Consider the following 10,378-nt stretch of genomic DNA (forward strand, 5'->3'; position numbering starts at 1 on the left):
TGTTCGTCAACAGAATCTAGTTCATCAGCAGATGAGAAATAGCAAATATTAAATGGAAAAGTGAGCGGATTGTTCATTAGGTAGTAGTGAGCTTTTCTGAGCACTTAAGTTAGGTGGGACTGTGAGAAGGTCTTTGCCAAGTTGTGCAAGAGAGTAAGACTGGCGGAAAACAGATTAATCAATCAATACGAGCTCAAGGCTCAGACAAGATGTACCATGGAAGCTTAACCACTTAATTGAATGAAACTAAAGTAGCTTCAATGGGTCACGGAAATCCTCATTAACTTTAATGATAACTTTAAAGCAATTGCAAGAATGTGAGGAGATCGTAGTAACAAGTGTAGTTGCTTTCTCTTGGACATACTATTATAACCAGTCATCACGTCAAAAACTGACTCAATAATTAAACAACTACTCACACATCCCAGCATTGTGATGAAATCAAACTGAAGTGGCGATACTATCCCTTTCCTTCCATGGTTTTTATGCTGCAATTTTTGTTATTTATACCTTATCTAGAACGCTATCTTGGAGAGGAGAAGTGAAACATCTGTTTTGCAAATAAAATGTTTGACCACTATCCATACCTTGCAAATCAGCGAGGTATCCAAGGCTATTATTTCTGACCAACAATGCAACAAGTACATGTGAGCCAACAGGAGATAGTATATACTGCTGTCGCAGCTCTTGGAAATTAGTGGAACCCATTGACTTCAGGGAGTGCAATGAAAACCTTAAATAAAAAAGTGTAGTAGTCAATCCAGCTCTCTAAGACTAGATTAGTTTTGATTTGTTGCTGTCAGAATACAAAGGTGAAGACTGAGTTCCTGGTTGATACAGGAACTGTCAGGACACATTTAAACTTCTTGGACCATTTTACATAGACACTATGCCTATGTGGCTTTGCTTATGAAATGAATTTGTTGTCGCCAGCTTCAATCATTGGCATCCCTAGTATGAACTTACTTTTGAATTTATCGGTCTTGGCAAATAAGGAACTAATGTTCTGCATTAGAGCTATCAACTGTCATCCAGAGAGGCTCCAATAAAAGTGAACTGCACAAGTATATGTGCGTGTATACAAGTGATATTCTCAGATGAAACCTAGTGGATCTTTGCTATGAAACATCATTTTAGAGCTCATGCATGAAATAAATTATTATTGTCCAGAAAGCAAGTATCACTTAGCTCATGCAATTACCTGTCTGTGAAGAGACAAAGTTCATTTTCAACAGTTATGGATGTTTGGTTATCCAACTCCCTTCTGTAATGGTGATCATCATAATAAGTGAAGTAAAAATAATCAATGCTAATTGTAACACTAGAATTTCATTATTATTCAATCTCTAAAAGTGGATACCAACATATCTGAAATTGATAGCTGATGATTGTACAGACAAACTGAACTCAAGAGCAGCAGTATCAACTCAGTGACTTGGTGGTGGAATATTTCAATGTACTTTATGTGCTGGATGACAATGTGGGTCAATCTTCCTTATAAAGATACAGGTGATGCACATCTGAGTAAATAACTTTCATAAAGACTTCCCTAAAACATCAGGATGTAGCCAGCACTGGAGAACAGCAGATGTTAAAGAATGTGATCATATAACCTTCCGAGAGTGCTTGGTTGTCTCTATTAGTGATTATCGGGAAGAAGGACAGTATACCCATGCCATTCATTTATTTTAGATAAGTGAATGCAATAACACGTGTTGATGCCTTTTAATTACTATTACCAGATGAATGGGTTAACCATTGGCTCAACAAATTAGCCTTGGAAAGCAGATACTGGCAAAATCAAACCTAAGACTACTTTCAACATGATAAATGACTTGTGTGAATTTCATCTTCTTTCTTTCACCGCGTGTGTTGCACTCACAACACAATTTTGAGAGATAAATGAAGTGTACATTAATTAGACTAAAATAAGACATATGCCTAATCTATAACAGTGTTTGGTGACATGTTTGAGTCTACAACTAAAAATCTGAAGATGGTGTTTCAACAGATAGAAAAGACAGGATTGAAATTAAGACTCAAAAAATATGCATTCATGAGCATGAAATTATAATTTCTCTGTTACATTATGGGTAGAGAAAGAATTACCATGAAGCCTGCTAATACAACGGTTGTGCAAAATTGGACTCAACCTGTGGCCAAAAACGTCTGTAGTTTTTCAGGTTTATGTTGCAGTACTGATTATTTGTGACTAACTTGTACAATATTACCCGCCCTCTACATTCCGACACTCAGTTACACAACCCCCTTTCAAATATGTGAGCAGCTTACGGTCAGTTACCTCTCTCTTTCTTTATGAACCTGACGATGACCGAAGAAGGTCAAAACGTTGTTCACTCCTCTACGTAAAAGAATTTTATCAACCCAAACGAGCCGTTTTTACATATATATTTCTCTACAAGTGGGTTTCTCGACATCAATGAATATTACCCAATTATTATTGGTTCTCACTAAAGTGGAGAGAGACACCTCAAATGGAGTGAGGAATGCAATCAATCAGTTCATTCCTTAAAGTGTGCTTTATTAGAACCCCTAGGGTGGGTGTGTCCACGATAGAATTATGAGTTACTGTTAAACGCTGACATCAGTGAGAGTGGAATCAGAGTATTTACAGTGAGGTCAAATATATCTCATAACCACATAGGTTAGTCATACGATCATAGCTCTTGAAGACAGACATTGTATGAGAAAGTAAGAATTGTTTGCAGTTATGATCTTCATAAAATACTTATTGTTGTGAATCATGGACACCGTGTGAGACCATTTTATCCACAGAAACGATCAGTATTCAAAACTCCAGAAAAAGCAAGTGAAAGACCAACGGATTGCCGAAAATTATTTATTTGGAGGAGGGCAGAAGTAAGCAGTTGTGGTTATTTTACCTTATTGATTGTTTTGTTTTGGAATTTCGCACAAAGCTACTCGAGGGCTATCTGTGCTAGCCGTTCCTAATTTAGCAGTGTACGACTAGAGGGAAGGCAGCTAGTCATCACCACCCACCGCCAACTCTTGGGCTACTCTTTTACCAACGAAAAGTGGGATTGACCGTCACATTATAACGCCCCTACGGCTGGGAGGGCGAGCATGTTTGGTGCGATTTGGGCGCGAACCCGCGACCCTCAGATTACGAGGCGCACGCCTTAACGCGCTAGGCCATGCCAGGCCCTTACCTTATTGAATAGAGGTCTCTTTTTGCGTTGTGTAAATGAAGGAAAGTTTCATTTTAATGTGGTAATTTTCATCGTCAATGAAAAATTTTATTTTATGTTACTTGTTTTTATTATAGTTGTACTTTAGGTTTTCGGATAAGAGTTCTCCCGAAGTTGTCTCGGACCTGTCAAGTGCCAGTCGATAAACCTCACCCATTCTTACTTCCGTTGTGCCAAGATTGATCCGCGGAGCAAAATTTGTTCTACTGATCAGAATACTACAAATGCCAGCAGATCTTTCTGAATCTTCTGCTATATGCTGATCGATATCATGCACTTTCACAGCATTATAAAAAAGTCCTATGTCTAGGATAGGGCTTTCTCTGGGCTCCATACCTCTATCATACAATTCTCTCTCTCTTCCCCACTTTAATCTTTTTCTCTTGTTAAAGAGAGTGACTAATTTGAGAACATGCATATTGTTTATTAAAAATATTATTCTAAATTAATTTAACATCAAGAGCTCAAGTAGGTGTAAATATGCATATTAGTAAAAACAGAAAATGTTACAAGTAATAACACCACCAATATTTCTGCTTCCAAATCCTTATGGTATTCTAAAGTAAAGTAATTTCCATGCAAGTTTTATGCAGATCTGCTTAATAAGGGAGGATCGAACAAGAAATTTGCAAAGTAATCTTAATTTAGATGAATAAGCGAGTTTTTAGCTAAGAAATAAACAGAATGGATATGTGATGTTAAAATAGAACATAATATTTAATACGGATTTTTTATATTCTTTTTATCATCAACATTAATACCTAAAAACAAGTTCACAACATTGAACTATAAAGAGCAACATTAGCATTGAACGAGTTTTCGTATTCAATTGCAAGATTAGAAAGAACAGATTTGAATAGCAATAGTATAACTGAATTAATAGTTTCGTTATGACTTCACTTACTAATAAAGTATATTTTATTACAATTTACAGCGTTTACAGTAAGATTAGTGTTTAGAACAGGTAGAACGTATCGATCACTAGTGCGATAATTTTCAAGTCTACAAAGCTTTACAGCAGGGGTGTGCAACATTTTTCGTCGGTGGGCCATATAACCAACTTCATCAATCAAGCGGGGCCACTTAAAAAACAAGCTTATTCGTGTACATGCACAATAAATTAAAAAAATTCTCAAAATGCAAGCAATAATATTTTATATTTTTGCATGAGTGATCATTTTAGTGCGACACTTAAAATTTAGAGTCCTTGCAGAGCTTGTCAATATCAGCTTTGACAGAAGTGGTTGCCACTCTTAACTGACTGGTCAAATGTTCATCAGTCAGCTGACTTCTACATTTGGTTTTGATGAGCTTCATTTTGGAGAAAAATTGCTCACAGCAGTAGGTGCTACCAAAAAGGGAGGCAATTCTTTGTGCATGACGGGACAAATTGGGAAACTTTTCACGTACACAGAGTTTGTAAAAGTCTAGCAAACTGTTTTCAGAGAATTTCCTTTTAGTGTCCATGTCAGCCTGCAGTTCAATGAGTTCCATTTGGCAATCGTCAGGACTGTCTTCCACTGCCAAATCAAAAGGTTGAGCGAACAATTTCAATCTAATTTCAGTTTGTCTGAAATCTGGAAATCTGTTTGCAAACTCATCACGCAGCTTTTGTACACTGGTTCCATATTTGGTGCAATCCAGATTAGGAAATTCCAGTTTCCTGGTTGCAAGACATGTAAAATGGGTCAATATGGCTCTTCTCAACTGAACCTGGAAAAGTTCCAATTTCTTCTCAAAAGCACAAATATGCTAAAACAACTTATTCACAAGTTGACTTTTCCCTTGTAGTTTTAAGTTTAAATCAGACAGATGCTGTGTAATGTCTGTGAGGAATGCTAAGTCATTCAGCCAGTTCTCATTGCTCAAGAAGTCCACATTCTGACGTTTGCTCTCCATGAAGAACTTAATCTCCTCTCGCAGATTCCAGAATCTCTTCAAAGTAGCAGCTCTACTAAGCCAACGTACAGCAGAGAAGTACAAAACATCTGAATACTCACTGTCCAGCTCATCTAAAAGTTTTAAATTGTCGATGATTTAATCCTCGCGTTCGAATATAATTTACGCATTGGACGACATTTTCATGACTTCTGCAAAATCCAGAACTTTGGTGCACAAGCTCTCTTGGTGAATAATGCAATGGCTTACAACTACGTCTTGTGCTCCAATTGCAGTTAGAAATTTCTTGGTGAATCCATTTGTCCTACCTGTCATGGAAGGAGCACCATCTGTTGTAACACCACATAATTTATAAGGATTCAGTTCAAACTTTTCTACAACCTTAAGCACTTATTCACAAATATCCTGTCCTGTGGTTGTGGAGGAAAGGCTTGCCATATCTAAAAACTCTTCGAAAACATCAAAGCCTGCAGTAACAGCTCTGATGAAAATGACAAGTTGGGATGTGACATTGATATCAGTGCTTTCATCCAAAGCCAGACTGAAAGCTTCACACGAATTCAATCTCTCTTTCAAAGTTTCTTTGATGTCCTCTGAAAGATCTTTTGTCCTGCGTGAGACAGTAAAGCGGGAAAGGCTAGTTTGCTCCACCAAATATTTTTTCTCTCGACATGCATATTCTGTGAATATTGTTAAACAATTTTAATAAATTCTCCATCACTGAAAGGCTTTCCCTTTTCTGCCATACATTCACAAAGCTTAAAACTCAGTTTTGTCACCAGTTCTGAATTTTTCTTGAAAGTGGTAAAACACCTTGTTGCTTTTCAATGGATGTTTTTAAATGTTCAATTTTGTCCTTTCGTGCCTGACCAACAATTTCATCAAACTGGGAGGAGTGCTTAGTTGCGTAATGTCGCTTAATATTGTACTCTTTCATGACTGCAATTGTAGTTTGACAGACGAGGCAGACAACACCTTGATTATGTGGGACAACAAGATATTTTGTGCACCATTCACTGTTGAATAACCTTCCCTCATCATCAATTTTTCGTTTCTTAACTGCTGACATTTTACTAGCCCTGAAATCAAAACAAAAATTATTCTCACGAAAATAGCAAAGTAGAAAAAAACATAGAATTTATTTACACATGGAACCTCTTATGGACAGAAACACATGTTTCTAAATTGGCATCCCGATCATAGCCTTCCGGTACTTAAATTAATTGAGAATAGCAAAATACAGTGTGACCTCGCCTATTCGCGGTTCGCCATTCGCGGCCCCGCATATTCGCGGGTTATGCGCGAACTGCGTTTTGTAGGTCACAGAGACTGAAAGGGCTTTTCGAGGAGATTTCTGTTGTATTTACTCAATCAAGCCGTTTTATCAATTGTCGTCTTCACCAAACAAGATTGGACTGCTATTGGCTGACTGCCTCAGCTTCCCCAACAACGCAAACGGCAAAGCACAGCCCGGTAACGCACGGTACAATTTAGTGAAATACATAACAGTATGCAATATTGCTACATTATTACTGCATCAATGAGTATAAGTATCATTAGTGTTTGGGAAGCATTTCATATAGTATATAATCGCATACATATACGTTTTAAAACTGCATCCAATATTCGCGGTTTTCGCTATTCGCGGGAGGGTAAAGAACGTAACCCCGCGAATAACGAGGTCACACTGTACATAGAATCAGATGCATCTGAAAGCAAAATTTTAATAAATTCAGTAAAGTCACAACAATATGCTAAATAATAATCAATTTACCTTCAATCTCTTGTAGTAACTGTAAAGGTAATAAAATTTTCACCAATAATGAATGACGGACAGCAGAGGTTAGGGAAAATTGTCGCCAGCGGGCGAAGGCGAGGTTCAGGACATGACGTTGAGTCGTAGACAATAGTGCTAGTGCACGTCACCTATTCATGCCCTAAGGAGGCCGACCAATCGAATTCGGCCTGCTCCTCTCTAGCAAAGATAATTTTAGAAGTTTGTCGAGTCGAAGCCTGGGAATCCCGTAGGATCGATGCTTTTAAAAATATTCCATTTGCGTTGGATTACAGATCAGGCCACATGGTTAGATTACAACAACTAGGGCCACACTAAATGGCTTGGCGGGCCGGGTTGTGGCCCGCGGGCCGCCTGTTGCACACCCCTGCTTTACAGGGTCAATTGTTGGCAGGAATTCAAAGCCCACATTGCAACACATGTTATATGACAATATTGTTTTATGTGGTGCACAAGATGACGTGGAAGGCAGAGATGAGACTGATTGGCTAGTTTGTCAAGTCTATCCTTGAGATAAGGTAATTTACTCACTTTATATCCATAATGAACTGGTGTGTATTTTGGAAGCCTCGTGGCTAATTTGAGTATACGATTTTGTTTGATATTATAGTTTTTGAGCGTTCTTTCCAATATGTTTGGGCCTGGCATGGCCAAGTGTGTTAAGGCGTTCGACTCGTAATCAGAAGGTTGCGGGTTCGAATCCCGGTTGCACCAAACATGCTTGTCCCTTCAGCCGTGGGGGCATTATTATGTTACGATCAATCCAACTATTCGTTGGTAAACGAATAACCCAAGAGTTGGCGGTGGGTGGTGATGACTAGCTGCCTTCCCTCTAGTCTTACACTTCTAAATTAGGGACGGCTAGCGCAGATAGCCCTCGAGTAGCTTTGCGCGAAATTCAAAACAAACAAACCGATATGTTTACTGTAACCTGACAACTGACACCAATTATTGGGCGGATGTTGGTTCATAGGTTTTAATTATGTTACTAGTTTTGTATATTTCATTCTTACCAGCTATTAGTCTGAGGCAGGGACGTACCTAAAGTATTTAGCACCTGGGGCGGATCCTTTCTTTGGTACATCCCCACCATAAATAATTTTAAAACTTAAACACACAAAAAAATATATCATCTTTGAAAATACATTTTTAAACAGTATAGTACTGTCTTATGCAAATTGGAAATAAGAAAATTGTAGAATATTAAACATTTATTGAACAGGTAATACTGCATTTTATTTTATATAACAAAACACAAGATTTCCAGTTTCAACCCTCAGCCTATTCTTCAACGATAAATAGTGAGGATTCACACTCTCTATTTTCGAGCCTAACTTTCTGCAAATTGATCAAGGACCTCATTAAAATTCACCTTTTTGCATATTCATGTTCATTGGAAAGTAAAGCCAAATTTGTTAATTTTATCTGACTCATGATCGAGCGAAAGAAATTTTTATCAATTTCGGTTTGGAAAACTTCTTTCACATGAAGCAATAGACACATTAACAGTCAAAAAGAATCTCAGACATAGTAACACGCTTGATAGAGATTTACAAAAATCCTATTTCACAATAAACTCCAGAAACTGTAATGCTGTCTATTTCTATGCCTTTTCAATGCTGATTTTGGCAACATCCGAAGTCGTCCAATTTCCACACTGATATTTCCATCAGAGAATTAATCGAAAATCTGAATCATATTTAGAATACAGTGAAGCTCTTCTTCTGTTGTAACAACCAAAGTGTTTGGATGAATAATAACGAAGATTGACAGAATTTGATCCATTGCCTTAGAACGAATCTCCATTCTTGATGAGAGCGACCAAGACATTCAAACATAGTCCTTTTTACTTCCTCTGGCAATGTGAGACCAACGTCCTTTGCCATCCTTTTTTTTTTTTTAGCTTTACTCTCCTTCTTCTTTCCATATAAATGTCCATTTCTTCACACCTTGTTGCTACATAATGAATGGCCCTCTCCACAGTTTCATTGTGTTGATCTTCAAAAAACAGTTTTAGAGCTCAGAGCTTCAAGGCTGATTCAAAATATTTACACATACTTTGGTGTGAGATTAATTTCTTCCAGGACTTTACACCAGAATGGAAAGTAACTCAAAAAAACAGAAATCACATATAGCAAACAGAAAAATCTGAGCTGATCCTCTTATGTCCACATTTTCTTTGGGATCGCACGGTACTTCAAGACTTGAGGTCAGTTTTTCAAAATCTGCCTTCACTGGGTTCACAGCGCTATAATGAGCACTCCATTTTGTATGGGAAAGCCTTTTAACTACCATGCCTACATTCTCCATTAGCATTTCCCACTGATGAGGTGAGACTGAAAAGAAGGAATGGGCTCTCTCCAAGATTCCAAAAAAGTCACACGTGAATAAATGATTCCAAATTAGTGCTCTCCACAAAGGTTCAGAAAATGATTTTGTACAAGAAACAAATAAAGCTTTGAGATTAATATCTCTGATCTTTGACTGAACACTACCATGAATCCCAGCCATAATTGCAGCGTTGTCATATCCTTGACCACTACACAGGTTTTATGCCCTGTCCATCCCTCTCCAGATGTCTCAAGATATCTTCTGTGAGCTTAGCAGTAGTCTTTCCGTTAATAGGAAAGAACCCAAAGGATGATTCTTTTACTTCAACTTTGTCACATTCAATGTAGACGTATCTGATCACTTCACATATCTGATCCGTGTAGAATACATCAGGATTGCTATTTTCTTGCCTTTTTTGTTAGAATCCACCGAGTTGATTTCGCTTCATATGGATGTTTTCTACAAAATTTCAAAATCAAAAGGTATAAAACATGAACATGAATAATAAGCATAAACTATTATGAGTTGAAATAAATTAACTGAACAAACTGTCTGTGATTATTATTATTTTGGGGAAAGGAGTTTGAATACAAATCTTAAAGAAGCAGAAAACTTTGAGCATTACTCATAAATAACTAGACTACTGACAAAATGAAAATAAAAGAATATTCAGTAAATAAAGAACTATTACAACAGAAAAGCTTCCAACAAGTAGTTCTCAAACTTGTTCCAACCAGATACCCATTGAGTTATCAGATTACCAACCCAGACAAGCAGAGACAATTAGTTATCAACACCATTGCATTAACACTAATTGAATATAGTATGGTATAACACTATCTATTATAATTAATATCATTATTTATTAAGCAGTAAGCATTTAGAACATATTAAATATTCAAAGATACTACACTGGACATTACAAAATTGCTGAAATTAAGATGACTTGATTAAGCCAATAACCATCAGTACTAATTTAATATAGAATAGTACTCTAGCTGTTGATGAAAATTTGAAATGGTGTTTACCGTATTAAACATGTAAGCATTAACACATCCCCATGCAGTCACATCATCACCATCATCGTAACATCACCACATGGTTATCATAAAAAAATATTACT

At 37.1% G+C, this 10,378-nt stretch overlaps 1 protein-coding gene across 5 annotated transcripts in view; it reads right to left on the bottom strand.

Annotated features, from left to right (window-relative positions):
• Positions 1-8,122: 8,122 nt before the first annotated feature.
• Positions 8,123-10,378, bottom strand: part of spag (RNA polymerase II-associated protein spaghetti) — a 59,750-nt gene continuing 57,494 nt past the window's right edge. For all 5 annotated transcript variants that reach the window (XM_076513452.1, XM_076513450.1, XM_076513451.1 and 2 more), the window contains one exon: positions 8,123-9,714. The gene's annotated coding sequence lies outside the window, so the exon portion shown is untranslated. The remainder of the gene's footprint in view (positions 9,715-10,378) is intronic.

This window comes from Tachypleus tridentatus, chromosome 7 (assembly GCF_004210375.1).
Source record: "Tachypleus tridentatus isolate NWPU-2018 chromosome 7, ASM421037v1, whole genome shotgun sequence".
NCBI lineage: Eukaryota > Metazoa > Arthropoda > Merostomata > Xiphosura > Limulidae > Tachypleus > Tachypleus tridentatus.